Genomic DNA, 17,050 nt, shown 5'->3' with positions numbered 1-17,050 from the left:
GAGTCAGTTCTTGAAGTCCAGCATCTGGGAGATTTTTCCAAGCTGATGATAATCCCAAAGTCTGAGGAACTCTAAGATGAGAAGTGAGCGAAAAGGAGTATGGATCAGCCATAGTGGGCTAGCATGCTCTGATCTCAGTGGGATTTGGAATTAAACTTTACTAAGTGTACATCGATCAGCTCTTACATTAAAATCAGTGACAGCTGATGTGGAAGTGGTAGCTTAGTGGTTAAGATGTTGGCCTACTGACTAGAAGTTTGTGATTCAAATCCCAGGTCCAATAAGATGCCACTGTTGGGCCCTTGAGCAAGGCCCTTAACTCTCACTTTCTAAGTTGTATTAAATGTGATAACTGTAAGTTGAAATAGAAATAGCCTTTATTTGTCACATATACATTACAACACAGTGAAATTCTTTCTTCACATATCCCAGCCTTGGAGGTTGGGGTCAGAGCGCAGGGTCAGCCATGATGCAGCGCCCCTGGAGCACAGAGGGTTAAGGGCATTGCTCAAGGGCCCAACAGTAACAGTGAACCCCTGATCTTCCAGTCAATGACCCAGAGCCTTAACCACTTGTGCTACCACCACCCAGTTGTGCTGAATAAGGATAAGTTGCTCTGGATAAGGGTGTTTACCAAATGTTGTAAATGTCCCACTATCATGTGATATATATATATATATTCTCGAACTTGTTGTGTTGGAAGCAGGGTAATTGGGCAAATGTAAGGATCTGAGTGACTTTAACAAGGACCAAATTGTGACAGCTAGACAACTGGAAGCATCAGAGCATCTCCGAAACAGCAGGTTTTGTGGGGTGTGGTGGTTAGAGCCTACCCTAAGTGGTCAAAGGAAAGAAGGACAACCAGTAAACATGGATACCCAAAGCTTAATGAAGCTGGTCCAATGTCAAAGAAAAAACTACCATACAACAAACTGATGAAAAAGTTAACACTGGTTATGACACACGCAGTATCACATCCTGACGAGTCTGAGCCGTTCTGTTACCACGAGGGCAACCTGCACAATATCAGGTGTGTGGTTTTAATGTTGTGTCTGATCGTTATACTTTACAGAGAGATTATAAAGAAGAGATTATAGTCGCACTTCGTCCTATATTTCCTTCTCAGAGCAAATAAGGCTGCATTTGAATTCATCTTCAGGTCTTGCATTGCAAATGAATGTGCCATATCCATCAAATAGCTACAGGCAAAAAGAACATTATACTTCTGTATTATTAACAGCATCTGGTAATTGAATTTTAGCATTATAATGCCGGAGTTGCCTGTAGAGTAGAAGGTAGAAGATAGATATGGCGATGTAATTTACTGCATGAGTGATATTCTCAGGACTTTTTTTTTTCCAACACATTTTTTCACCCTTGGCTCGGTGTCTCAAATGCGAAACATTGTTGTCTGGCAGATTTACATGAGAACAGCGACCTGAAAACCATGGACAGCTAAACAAATACTGGTTCTTTTGTATGTCTGATGCACAGCAGGTAAATAATTCAGGTTGCTCTGTTGTAATCCACACCGGTGATATGAATTAGTAATCCAACCAGTCAGAATATATAGTCATCAAGTCGATAACATCATCCGATGCCCAACGCGGTGCGAGTGGCGCTAGCAGCGGTCTAAATTTTCGGCAGCTTGTACCATATGTGACACAAAAATGCAGATTGAAAGTGATTTTGCCATTTGAAAGAAAGATCTATCGATCCAGACTTTTTTTGGGGGGGGGGGGGGGGCAGATTTCGGATCGGCGGAATCCATGTGATGTACTGTAATTACAGAATATAAAGATAAAGATGCTCTCTGAGGGCCAAATTATCCAGCCTGCAGTGTAATCACTTTAAAAGCTCAACAAAAAAAAAAAAAGTCCAGTGCTTTTAAAGGAAAGGAAAATCAATTTCACAAAGAATAGCCTGAGACTTGGACATACAGTGAAGAAGGGGATGTTTTGGCTTTGTGGTAAGCATGTTTACCTCACGCCTCTGAGGTTGGGGGTTTGAATATATTAGCAAAGGGTTTAGCAAAGCAAGCAAAGATGTGATTTTTTTTTCAGTGGTCAGTGAATTAACATAATCCCAGGGTTAGCTAATTAAAGTGTGGAAAAAACCTTAATGTGTTCAGAAAACATTACATTTTGTCTGGCCACACCCCTTTTCCCTACCCCACCCCTATGCGAACCCCAGCTTTATTCACAGTACACACACTATAATACACACCCTCTTGGTTTAACACAAAACAACTAACCAATTTATTGTATTTAATATTTAATAATTTTACATTAACTTCTTCAGCAGTTTGAGCAACAGTAGCTCGTCTGTTGGATCGGATCACATGGACCAGCCTTCTCTCCCCACGTGCATAAATGAGCCTTGGCCGCCCATGACCCTGTCGCCGGTTCACCACTGTTCCTTCCTTGGACTAGTTTCGATAGAGACTGACCACTGCAGACCGGGAACACCCCACAAGAGCTGCAGTTTTGGAGATGCTCTGATCCAGTGGTCTAGCCATCACAATTTGGCTCTTCGTCAAACTCGCTCAAATCCTTACACTTGTCCATTTTTCCTGCTTCTAACATCAACTTTGAGGACAAAATGTTCACTTGCTGCCTAATATATCCCACCCACTAACAGGTGCCATGATGAGGATGAGGAGATAATCAGTCTTATTCACTTCACCTCTCAGTGCTCATAATGTTATGCCTGATCGGTGTATACACACACACACACACACACACACACACACATATATATATATATATATATATATATATATATATATAGAGAGAGAGAGAGAGAGAGAGAGAGAGAGAGAGATAGATAGATAGATAGATAGATAGATAGATAGATAGATAGATAGATAGATAGATAGATACCCTGCAGCAGGTTCTCTCAGGACCAGCTTCCTGACCTGCAGGTCATTCTACCCACAGTGTTGAAAGAAGCAGCATGGGACCTTCACCACCAAGATCAATAGGAACAGAGAGAGTGAGAGTGACCAATGAATTAGCCATGCAGTGGAGCAAAGAGGATGCTTCTTCTGTGAAGAGATAAAAGAGCCTCACTCAGCTTTGTATTCACTTGAGGAAGCCAACAGGTATGAAAAATGATTTTCCTATGGTGTTCTGTTTAGTGGTGTGAGTAAGCATCATGCTGGGTCACTGAAGCATGTGCATCTTCTCTTCAATATGAAACAAAAGTGCAAGAGTTCAAGCCATGCTGCTAGGTGACACTGTTTTATTCATATCACTGAAAGAGAAAATAGTGTGCAAAAAAAAAATGTCACTGAATTAGAAGTGTACACTAAATCCAAATCCCTTATCTATCCTGAATGACTTGCATAGCAATAGTTAAAATCTACCTGCTGTATGTTGTCACACGTTACCAAAGTCTACTTTTTATGTTCGTCGATACTCCCTCGCTCTCATGCTCTCTGCTGAGACAGTGAGGTGATGTTGTTTAAAATAAATGACCTCAGAGACAACCGAACTCTGGAGGCAATTCGCCAGTGCTGACTGTAATGACCTTTTATCAACAGGCATCGAATGTGCCACAGTGGGAAAAAATCGAAGCTCTGTCCCATTCCCTCCAATGGCTCTGTGTTCTCCAGTCAGGTTAAATTTTGCATGCTGTTAAACTCAACTTCCTGGTGCTGGCCTCACTGGGTTTTTTAGTATGTATTTACATGTACAGTGGAACCTCAGCATTTGAATGCCCTCCCTTACGAATTTTAACCGAACGAACTGAATCGAACCGAACGCTGACGTACGTTGTACGAAATTGTTTGCATCAGTGGAAAGCCAAGCAAAGCCAACCGAAGCGAGTTTACGAATTTTAGGAAAGCTGTTTTGAAAGAGTCAACCCAGGATACCAACGTTGCCTTCAGCATGCGTTCAAAAGCTCAGTGATTTTTCTGGTGTTTTTTTGTTGACAGATCGGTGGCGTGGGTGGTCTGTTCTATTTTTAGCCCAAGCTTGCTGGCATGACTTCCTGTGAGGACCCTTGACATGGAATGCTTGGCTTGGGTCAGTTCTTTGTAATCAGCCATACAGATAACATACGCTTCATATTGGTCATATTAGTAATATTTGCAAGGTTGGAATGGATTATCTGCATTTACATTGTTTCTTATAAGAAAATTCATTTCGCAATAGAAATTTTCAACCTTATGAACTCGCCTCCAGAGCAAATTAAATTCGTATGCCGAGATTCCACTGTACAGTGTACAGTGACTTGAGCTTGATTTTGCCATATGGTGCCATTGGAAGTCTAGTTAAACGGAGTTAAACGGTGTCAAATAATCTAAATATTCATAAAGCACCAGCTCTAGAGTGAAGTATGCTGATGGTAGCACCATGGTGAAACCCTAGAGCTTCCCAAAATCTGGCACTCTTTGCTGCTTTTCTGATTAATACCTGATTAATCATACGCTTCATTGTCTAGTCAGAGTTGTGTTGTATTTTCTGGAAAAAGAAATGGATGGATGGATCGAGGGCAGTCACACGATTTGTGACATGACCATTTTATAGCCAATGAGTTACCATGCCAAGCTCGCAATCTAGCATATCAGTGGAAACAGCTAAAACTCAAAAATGATTTTCACTCACAACAGATGTGTAATTAGCTCCAGGCAGTCAGGACAAATTTGGAGTGATTTGGCAGAGTACTCAGCAGTCAGTTCTAGAAATGAATGTAGTGGAGTGGGAGCCTTGAGGATTACTTTCACAGAGCAGAGCCCAGAAATTGCAAACTCTCCTGATTGAAGTGGTACTCCTCTTTGTTCAGTGCAGCCACTGTCTCCTGAAGATCAGGACTATGTTCATCATTGTCCTTCCTGTCCACAGGAACACTATTAAACATGCTCTGGCCTGATCTGTTAAGGTCATACGGAGGATAATTTCTTCTGCTAGCAAAACTCGAGGTGCATTAACCAAACCTGTAGTGGAAAACGATGTAGCATCAGGTAATGAAACTGATAATACATTCCAGTTTGTTTAGCACCTTGTGGAACACTCAAGGTCACTTTACACACAGATAAAGAAAGAAGAAAAAGTCTAGTAAGAGGAAAAAACTGTTTTGTCCTAGATGGACTTGCTGTCGCAGGTTTTCATGAAATGGTCAATAGATCCATTCCAATTATGACCCAGACCAGGATAAAATGCTTACTGAAGATAAATAAAATGCAGACTGGAGGAAAATCTGCAATTTCTGGATTGGGAAGAACTAAGGGCATCAAGAGTTTATCACCACCACACACAGCACAGTGGAATTCTTTTCTTTGTGTATCCCAGCACCCTTAGAGCAAAGAGGGGGTTAAGGGCCTTGATCAATTGCCCAACTGTGGAGCTTGGTGGTGCTGGGGCTTAAACCCTGATACTCCAAGCAACAACTGAGAGCCTTACCCACTTGAACCACCACTGCCCCAAACTTTAATTAGACTCATTGTCATCCTGTGTGGGTTTAAAACAAATGGAGATAATAAAATAGATAGATAATAGCTTACGTCTAGGTTTTAGAGCCATAGCTTATGGCTTATAGCAGGGTTTATAATAGCTGCTGACCAGGTTAATGCTTTGTGGTTTCTAACTTCTTAATTGATAACATTTCTGCAGTGTAATTTTCAATCAGAGCCTATAACATGAAGCTGGTTTAGGGGGATGTGGTAGCTTAGTGGTTAAGGTGTTGGACTGGAAGGTTGTGAGTTCAAATCTCAGGTCCACCAAGCTGCCTTAACCCTCAATTTCTCAGTTGTATTAGATGTATGTCCCTCTGGATAAAGGCATCTGAATGCCAGAAATGTAAAGGGATAATGGATGGAACTATAATGTATGGGATTGAGTGAAATATTTCATTCTAAACAAATGAGAGAAGATCAGAACCAGGATGTTGACGAGTATTACTTCCCATTGATTATCATCTTCATGGCTCGTAGACATACAGAACAGGTGGCTGTGGATGTACCTAAAGGAATTTCTCTCTTTTTGCTCTTTTCTTATCTTTCCCACACTCTCTGGCAGGTTGTCTGCTGAGCTATTCACTTGTGAAAAGGAAACGAGCTCCAGCTGTAATCATGACCAGGCAGAAATACGTCTGAGTCCTGATCATAAAACAACTGCCGCCTCAGGAAAAGTTAGAAATGATGTACGGGAAGAAACAAGCTGTCCGCTGATAAACCATCCTCGCATCTCTTTGGAGGTCTTTATGGCTTTTTAGTCACTTTTTCAGGAATTAATAAGCGCAGACAATGCGAGTGTCTCAGCATCTCAGCGGCAACCGAAAGCTTACTTCGACTTCAAACGGAAAGTGTAGAGTCAGGCGCTTTTTGGTTGCTTTGTGCACTAATGTGGCACAAAGTGCTTCTTTTATTGTCCCAATTAACTGTTGCAATTTAGTAAGCAGCTTTAGGTAGTCAGTTGTGCCACATAATCTGTGCTCACTTGCACAAATAAATACCAGGAGAAAGACAAAAAACAGCAGCCTCAAGCCTAGGCCATGTGTGTATGGTAATTTTCTTTTCCTCTGCTTAAAAAAAAATACAGTATTTTTTGAAAATATCTCCATCTACACCATGTCCACGTGGGTACTCCAGGCCAGAAGCTGGAATTTAAATTTTTATGTGAAGAAGAGCATAATGTTTCCAAAACATGGAAAAAAAATACACTAACAGAACCAAAAGCTTGTACACTCATCTTCAGTAACTGCATGGAGTGTGTGGTCTGATAAGATAAGATAAGATAAGATAAGATTTATTAATTATTTAATTTATTAATTATTTTGCCAGAGAATACTTCAAATTACAAGAGAAATAAATGTAAGTGAAAAATAAATAGTTTAACTAGTAATAATTTCCGAAATATAAACAAACTAGTCACCTAATTGAATCCTTCATGGTTATGACCAGGGCAGCACGGTGGCTTAATGGTTAGCACTGTTACCGCACAGTAAGAAGATCCCGGGTTCTAACAGGCGCCTTTCTGTTTACTCCGGGTACTCCGGTTTCCTCCCACAGTCCAAAAACATGTATATTAGGTTGATTGGTAATTCTAAATTGTCCATAGTTAGTGTGTGTGTGTGGTTGTCTGTCTATATGTGTGGCCCTGTGATGGACTGGTGACCTGTCCAGGGTGTACCCCTGCTTTTCGCCCAATGTGTGCTGGGATCGGCTCCAGCAGATCCCCGTGACCCTAATTAGGAATAAAGCGGGTATAGAAAATGGAAGGATGGATGAAATTATCTATATATAAAAACATATTCAAACGTACATGGGTTCAAAAATATATACAAAATGTAAACATGGTATTATATTAATGTACATTGTAATTATTGTGAAATTTTGATAATGTCAGTGTTCATGTGGTCAGCTCTGCCGTCTACTGAAAAGGGGAAGAGTTACAGAGTTTGAGTTTATAAATCCCCACAGTATAATGTCTGCTGTGTCTGATTCAGGACCAGTACAAAGGACTGTACCATGATAATAGTTGAACAAACTCATTGTTATGGGATTAGTTTCCAGCTGACAAAACCGAAGCAGTCCTCCAAGGCTTATTTGGTACCATGACAACACTGGTCATCTTTAAGCTATGATTAGTCCAAGAGACATGGGCACTGAATCACCAGTTGCGTTCAACGTGAATAAAGAAAGCAGGAAAGAAATCATAAACAAATATGAAGCATACAAAAATGTTAAAGCAAGAGAGAGCAGGTTAGCTGTAGAACAACTCTAGTGATGAACACCCATTTAAAAGCCGACCAATTTTTTTTATGGTGCCTAAAATCCAGAATTGGCATAAATTAGATGCCCTTATCCAGAGTGACTTACATTTTATCTCATTTTATGTAACAGAGGGTTAAAGGCCTTGCTCAGGGGCCCAGCAGTGTCAGCTTGGTGGACCTGGGATTCAAACTCTCAACAAATCAGTGGCCCAATGCCTTAACCACTAAGCTACCACATCCTTCTGCCTGAAATATAAACCAGCTTCATGTCATAGGCTCCAGGTGAATATTATACCACAGAAATGTTATCAAATAAGAAGTAAGAAAACACAAAGCAACAACCTGGTCAGCAGCCATGATAAACCCTGCTATTAGCCATAAGCCAGGGATGTCCAATCCACAAAGGGCCAGTGTGGGTCCAGGTTTTCATTCCAACTTAGCAGAAGCCACACCTGAGCCTTTTGAAAGGTGTAGCTTCTGTTTGGTTGGAATGAAAACCTGCACCCACACTGGCTCTTTGTGGATAAGACTGGACAACCCTGCTATAAGCCATGGCTCTAAAAACTTCACTTATTGGTCTTTTCTAATATAAAAAAATAAAGAATATTGACCTAAGAATTTTTCCTCAGAATCTCTGCACCTTTCAAAAAGCTTTGTTTTTCTAGATGTGAAGCCAAAAATGCAAAGAAATTTACGCTTTCAAAAATATCCGTGAACGTGGCCGAAGATGTGTCCGAGTCTGAGGGATTTGCAGTAGCGCAAGTCTTACAGGGTTTCAATATCACAGCAGGTTTGCTCATCTCACAGCCGACTAAAATGATCTGTTTTCGCTCCCGAACACCGAGCACATCCTCAGTATGGTCCACAGTTTCTACCCTACAGCTTCCCTGCTGAGGAGAACTTATCAGCACTTCTTTTCCCACAGCCCTTTCACAAGCACAGCAGGACGAAGGCGACTCTGTTTGCTCAGCAGTTTCTCCTTCTTACCGAGGCGAAATTAATTCATCAGCTAAGCAATAGTTCTAGCAATCATTACGATCTTAGACTCCAGTGCTGGGGAATTCTTGATTCTGATTGGTCAGATGGTATTTTAGAAAAACGAACTGCGCAAACAAGAGATGTTTGCCAGGAAAGCTTTTAGCCAGTAGCTAGAAAGTTTATATTCATTTGCATTTTTTTTTTACAGGAGGCACAGGAGAGTCTTCAGGATGGAGCGTTTCACGGAGTTGCGGAAAAATGACTTATTAATTTTAAGAGAGAAAAAACCAGAGAGGCTGGAGAAGGAGAGACAATAGCTAAAATGTAAAATAGAACAGGAGCTAAATTGTTTCACAGACGTTGCCTAACATTAAACGTAACAACAAACGTATATGAAATGTTAATTTTTAATTTTTAATTTAAATAATAAATAATAAACAAACAATATGCAAGAAATAATTAATAGAAAATAAAACAAACAATAATATAATTTAAAAAAAAATATGTGGTATAAGAGGATAAAAAATTTAGAGGAAAATTGATCACATCATTCTGCTTTTGATTATTTTTATAAAAATAGATAGAATATATGGGGGAAAAATTCTTTTAAAAAAGGCAAATTACTCTGAAACATACTTATTCCAAAAAAGTGTTTATTTTCCCAAAAGTTTTACAAAATTGCAATCTTTTTTTGTACACCGCATCATCAGGCAGACGTGCCCCCACGGGGAAATGCTTCCAACTTCAAAGTGCTGGCAGTGAAAAGATGCGAAATAGGCCATGTACCTTTGAGCTGTGCCACCTCAATACACCCACCTGCTCAAGAAAATAAGAAAAACACCTTCGCCCTATACGGCGAGGTTGTTCAAAGCTCCACGGCAACAGAGAGCTGCGTACATTAGTGAGGTCAGAGCGAGCGATCCGAGCTGCCTGTGATTGATGGTATCACTTCCCCTGCCATTAGCTTAGCACTCCAACAAAAGAGTAAAGTAGAACATCAGAGTCATGCCTCAAAATCGCTGGGGCACATAACTGTCAAATTAAAAAGTGGTGACTATTACAGCAAGCAGTCAGATTTCCAACTCCAAGAGATGCAGCAGTGAGGTCAGATAGCTGAGGAAAGTAAATGGAAATCCAGAAGCGCAGCACAAGGCAAAGAGGATGTGATAGCAACATCAAAAGGGAAAAAATATCTCAAGGGAGAGTTAAAATGAGCATGAAATAAAACGCTAAATACATTTCTCCTTTCCTGTTGTTCCACTTAGAACACAATTTTTTTTTTATCAACTTATGTTTAATGCTGTGGATGAAACAAGTTTGTTCCTTTTATTTCTTATGGTATAGCAGCTATAAAGTCATTGGAAGTGAATAAAAACTTGTCATGTGACTGAGGAAAATAGCAACGCTGTGTCGGAAAACTTTCCGCTGGAGAGTCCTTCTAGAAATAGTCATAAAAATGCATCAATATGAAACATGAACACACCAAAATTTCACCAATTTCCCTTCCAGCTACACACTTAATCATGCTTTATAAGCAGTTTATTACTAGATTATATCATGTGTCCACCTGTGGATGCGCTGTTACTTTAAAACCAATAACAAATATAAATCTTGCGTCTGGATCTCTAGTCAGAGCTGCTGTAATATAATATAATATAATATAATATAATATAATATAATATAATATAATATAATATAATATAATATAATATAATATAATATAATATAATATAATATAATATAATATAATATTAATTACCACCTTCTGACCAGAATAAGAATTGCTGTAGCATAAAGAAGAAGAATCAGTCGTAGAATATCTTCCGGAGATTACAGCTGTTCTTCCTCTCGTTAGTCTTATAGAGGCTTTGACCTCACATCTGATTTATTAATGCCGTGTTCCCACAGGCTGTTTTAATTTCTGTCTCCGATGAGAGTCTAACAAGCCACAGACAGTCCGTAATGAGACAGTCTAGGACATATAAATAATGCTGACATTTAGCAAGACTGATTATTTTTCTTTGCAGAATAGAGAATCTGCGGTTTCCAGTCTATTAGGGGTGGAACACAGTGCCACTAGATGTATCATTATCTGCATCTATTTCCATCCATACCACCATTTTCGGAGCCTGGAGCCGACCTCAGGGGACTTTGGGACAGGGGGCGCAAGGGGGAGACAGAAAACAAACATCCATTCATATACTATGGACAGTTTAGAGATGTTGCTCAGAATACAGGGCATGTCTTTGGAGTGGGGAAGGAAACTGGAATGGAGAACCCAGAGGAAACATCTGAAACATAAAGAGAACATGCAAACTCCACACACAGGCCAGAGTCAGGAATCGGACCTCCAACCCTGGAGGTGTGAGGTAAAGTCACACCTAACCACTGTGGTGCAGCCAAACCATTGACATCCTCAACCTCAGCTACATTTACCCCATTTGGGAGACACCTTTATCCAGAGAGACTTACATTCATCTCATTTTTTTACACAATTGAGGGTTAAGGGCCTTGCTCAGGGGCCCAGCAGTGGCAGACTGGTGGTCCTGAGATTCAAACTTACATCCTTTCTGATCAGTAGTCCAACTCCTTGACCACTAAGCTGCACCTTCCATCCCTTCTGGGCTTGGGCTTTTGGGCTCAAGACGTTTAGGCTCTGGGTTGTTGATTGGACAATCAGGGTTTAAGCCCCAGGAGTGCCAAGCTGCCACTGTTGGGCCCCTGAGCACCCTCCCTGCTCCAGGGGGTGCTACATCATAGCTAACCCTGTGCTCTAACCCCAACTTCCAAAGCTGGGATATGCGAAGAAAGAATCAGGCATGCCATTCTGAGCACTGACAGGTGAAGTGAATAAGACTGATGATCTCCTCATCATGGCACCTGTTAGGCAGCAAGTGAACATTTTGTCCTCAAAGTTGATGTGTTAGAAGCAGGAAAAATGGACAAGATTTGAGCGAGTTTGACAAGGGCAGACTGTGATGGCTAGACCACTGGATCAGAGCATCTCCAAAACTGCAGCTCTTGTGGGGTGTTCCCGGTCTGCAGTGGTCAGTATCTATCAAAAGTGGTCCAAGGAAGGAACAGTGGTGAACCGGCGACAGGGTCATGGGCGACCAAGGCTCACTGAAGCACGTGGGGAGAGAAGGCTGGCCCGTGTGATCCGATCCAACAGACGAGCTACTGTTGCTCAAATTGCTGAAGAAGTTAATGCTGGTTCTGATAGAAAGGTGTCAGAATACACAGTGCAGGACGAAACGGGGACCAACACAATATTAGGCAGGTGGTCATAATGTTGTGCCTGATCAGTGTATATGTGACTTCTTCACTGTCACATCCACATCTCCTGCCAGACCAACAGAGGGCATCCTCAACATCTTCTTTTGTTGTCTGCTTGATTTACTGTGTGGTGTTTGTTCTCACTTGAGTTCCCTCAAGTTTCTTCCCTTTCTCTGAGAAGTTTGTATCCTTGTTCTGTTTTTTGCTTGATCTCGGTAGAGCTTTTCTTGACTTTTTCTTGATTCTATAATAAAGTTGCTTATATGCAATATTGCATCCACTTCCTCGCTACTAAAAAAAAGAACTAATGAATTGAATTGAAGCATTTATACTGAACCTGATAAACTTTAAACAAGCTTCATATCTCCAAACCAACACCAAATTCATAAACACAAGAAGAAATTTGAAAGAAATTAAAACCAGATAATTAATAAGTAAATAAATAAATAAATAGAATGAATGAATGAATAAATAAATAAATAAATAAATAAATAAATAAATAAATAAATAAATAAATAAATAAATAAATCAATAAATAAATAAACAAATAAACAAATAAATAAATAAATACTGTAATTTTCGTAATACTTCTTTTTCTTTTTCTTAATGTTTCTTTAATATTTCTTTAGTTCTATAAATCTATACCATGTGCTGTTTGCTATCAAAAACTCACACAATATGACAAAAAATACCAAAGCCGTCTTTTTTAAAACCTGAGATAATTATTATTTATTGAATATCATTGGGCTGGTTGTATATTTTGTGTGTGTGTGTTTATTTGTTCCATATTCGTTACTTTTATATCAGGGTTGTTTAATCAGTGGCTCATTAAAAAACCATAATTATTAGTACAAAGCAAAATACAGCGTTTCACCCCTGAACGGTTTAAATTAAACACTGAAATGCAAAGCCAGTGTAAATATTCATTATCTTGATGGCTGATTTGTTTGTAACCTTGGCTGTGAAAAAAAAGAAGCAGTTTTTCTGTGAAATACGCTTCACTGATAAAAACCGTGATTGTCTTTGCCACAAGTATTAAAGCGACAGCGAGTACGTTTGTGTTTTCTGTACACTATTACGAACAGCAGGTTACTCGGCTTAAAATGTCACCAAGCTGCTAAGAGCACAATTTCAGCTTCAATCATCTCAAGTGTTTTCCCTTCATCCCCGGTCTCGGATTGTTCCCCACATTGGTGCGAGATTCTGTCCTCTTTTGGTGTGTGGTATTAAATATTTTTTTAATAGTCCAATAATCATTAGAAATCAGCCCTGAGCAGAGGAACATTTTCACACCAGGTTTCGCACCATTAAGAGTCTGCTGAAGTACTTTATTCTGCTAAATTAACAAACGCCGACAGAGACGACGATGACTGGTGTTTAAAGAAGCCTAATGCCGCTTACATCCTAAGGCTTCAAATAGTGAATCACTGGTATTTTAGGATTAGACGTTTTCCATGTCTGATGTCTTAGACAAACTGGTTTCCTGCACCGAGGGTGATTATTAGTTTTCAATAATTTAGTGCGTTAAAACGCAGTTAACTCCATGAATATCAATACAAAGGAGCTGTCTCTAATCTCATTATTGTGCTCTGACAGAAATGTCATTAGGCTAATTTCAAAATGAACACTGGAACATATTAAAGGCTTTATATATTTGTGTAGTTAGTAATCCAATCCAGTAATTGTAGAAGAGCAGAATCGATTCGGAACGGTTATGGAGTTCATATTACGGTGGGCCGCAAAGGGCAAAACACGTTAATATGGTAAAAGAACACAACGATGCTAGTAGAGAACGCAACTGAAATTCAAAAAATGTAATAACAAACAGCAAATTTGTGAATATAAGAGTATCTCAGTAACTCCTAAACACAGCAGTAAACAAAAACATGGCAGTAAATCAGAAAATATGTCAAAGCAAAAATATATGCAACAGTAAAACCGTAAGCATAATAAAAAATACAACACTTTCATTAAAAGTGACAAATTTTTAAACGCAAAAAAAAAAAAAAAACACAAAGCAACTCAGGAAATGCAAAAACAAAACAAAACAATACAAAACAAAACAAAATTAAATAAACACAAAATAAAATAAAAAAACAAAATAGCACATTCCTGTAGACAGCAACTCAGAAAATGAATAAATAAATAAATAAATAAATAAATAAACACAAAAGCTGAATTATAAACATGACACTAAATTTGAAAAGACAAATTTGAAAACTTCGAGTTAATTTTCATACAGCTACACAAGAGCAACGGAAAAGACACACAGCAAATTTGTGAACATGACAAAAAATCAGAAAACACATTTATAAAGAAACTGTTGTTTCTGAGCAAACAACAGAAATTTAGGAGACAACAGCAAATTCCTCAACAAACTAACACAATCCATCCATCCATTTCCTATACCTGCTTTATTCCTAATTAGGGTCACGGGGATCTGCTAGAGCCTATCCCAGCACACATTGGGCAAAAGGCAGGGGTACACCCTGGACAGGTCACCAGTCCATCACAGGGCCACACATATAGACAGACAAACACACACAGGCAATTTAGAATTACCAATCAACCTAATGTACATGTTTTTGGACTGTGGGAGGAAACCGGAGTACCCAGAATAAACCCACACAGGCACCAGGAGAACATACAAACTCCACACAGATTCAAACCCAGGACCTTCTTGCTGTGAGGTAACAGTGCTAACCACTAAGCCACCATGCTGCCCTACAAACTAATCAGAAAATACAAAATGGTAAATTTGTACACAAAACAGAAAGTCATAAACAAACCAGCAACACCAAAAACACAACAGAAAATTCATACACACACCATGAGAAAATGCAAAATCAAAACAACCAAACAAAAAACCCACTAATTTGTAAACATGAAAATAAATTTGAAAACACAAAGCAGAAAACAACAGCAAATTCGTAAACACGGGGAAAAATCCATTAAAACACCAGCAAAAATAAAAACACATCAAATTTGTAAACACAACTGCAAAAACAAAAACACAACGTGAAATAAAAAAAATGCAAAATCAAAATTAAAAAATCACAACCGTTAATTCGTAAACATGACAGAACATGTAAACATGACAACATGACATTGTTTTTTTTTTAAATCAGAAAACAACACCAAATTCATAAACGCACAATGAAATTTGAAAGAAACACCAGATAAGAAAGAAAGAAAGAAAGAAAGAAAGAAAGAAAGAAAGAAAGAATTGCAACTGCAAAACCAAAAACATTAAATAAAGCTAACTTTAATAAAAAAAAACATTCAATTTAAAAAATGCAAAATTAAAATTTAAAAAATTACAACCATTAATTTGCAAACATGACAGAAAATGTTTAAATAAAAGTCAGAGAACAACACCAAATTCCTAATCACACAAAAAAAACAGAAAAAATTAAATAAATAAATAAATGAATGAATGAATGAATGAATGAATGAATGAATGAATGAATAAATAAATAAATAAATAAATAAATAAATAAATAAATGTTAAAAAAATTGCAACTGCAAAACCTAAAACACAAAACCAAAATTAAAAAATGTTAAATCAATACCCAAAAACATCACAACCGTTAATTTGCAAAATTCTTAAACACAAAAATAAACAAAAAAAACAGAACGAATAAATAAATAAATAAATAAATAAATAAATAAATAGCATGACACCAAATCAGAAAACGCTGTAACTGAACCCCTCATTCTCCATGCCTATTGGTCACACTATATGACAACAAATACGATCACTTCACGCACAATTTCTAATTAATTTCAAAGTGGACGTGGAATTTAAAGCCGAACACAGCCGCTGTGATGATCTGCAGGTAATCTTCTCCACTCAGAGCTGGAGGAGGATCAATATTCAATCCATGCCATGAGAGGAAAGAGATGTAATGCTTCTCCTGAGAGGAAAGAGATGAGCAGTAGATGATCAAACCTCTTGATCTGACGAATGCAGCTCTGAGGATCCCAGACGTTGCATTTCCAGTGTCACTGCTGAATCGGGGTGGGAATGTGGGAATTCTCTGTTTCGTTTACCAGAAAGTGATTGAATGTCCCTCACGGTCTTGTTTTACAGTAACTGAGTCTTATCTCCTGCTCGGGTTTCGGTAACAGAACCGAAAATAATATCCATGAGAAACATAAATTGTGTACACTGCAAAAAGTGACTGCTGCTTTCCTTGACATAACTCGGAAGTGGGAAGTCGGAAATGTGAATTTTTGACCTACGTATGTTGACTGATCTAAAGCAAAATAGTACATTATAGCTCTAAAAATATTTTTTGTCACTTGCTGAACTCGAAGGTTAATGAGACCTTCCTGATTTTTTATTATTGAGTAGGAATGCAGAGTGTTTTTGGTAGTCGGAGTTCCAAGTTACAGAGACACCCCTAGAGTTGGCTATACAGTTTAATTGTCTTCCCAAAAAAAATAAAATACAGGAAAGCTGAAAGGAGGGTAACATTTTATTCAGGAAGAACAATCCTCCAGGGGGTTTGAACTTTACTACTGCTACCTAGAACCACATCTCTAATTGCATCCCAGATCTTCATCACAGTTTAGCCCTTCAGCTTATACTTTCACAACCAGGAAAGGGGGGAAAAGTGACAGTTCCTGAGATGAGATGCGTCACTAGCACCAAGGTCTACGACTTTATTTAAAAGTCAAATTGAATATTAAGTTAGAATCAAATGTTACTTTTCATACTGGAAGCTAAGTTTTCTCTTCAATTTCTTTGAAAAACCTTGTCAAAGTTGGATTTTTAAAAATATATATATATACATGTATTATGCATGCTGCAAAAATCATTATGAACCAAAGTGGGTTTGAAAAGCTCAGCACACTGCCAGCATTATTTTGAATAATGCCACATACTTTGGAGCTGCTCCATGAGCTTCAGGGGAGAGAAAAAATAATAATAAAGTAAAAAACCCACAAGAGTAAATCGGGACAAAATGGAAAACCCCCTGAGCGATACGACAATACTCCAGTGTTTTATTCTTGCATTGGCTAAAAACGTAAATGACACTGCGTGTTGGCTAAAAAACGCAAATTACTCAGC

The sequence above is a fragment of the Hemibagrus wyckioides genome, linkage group LG08 (genome assembly GCF_019097595.1).
Source record: "Hemibagrus wyckioides isolate EC202008001 linkage group LG08, SWU_Hwy_1.0, whole genome shotgun sequence".
Lineage (NCBI taxonomy): Eukaryota > Metazoa > Chordata > Actinopteri > Siluriformes > Bagridae > Hemibagrus > Hemibagrus wyckioides.
The sequence above is the reverse complement of the archived record's forward strand: the minus strand, read 5'-3'. Positions refer to the sequence as shown.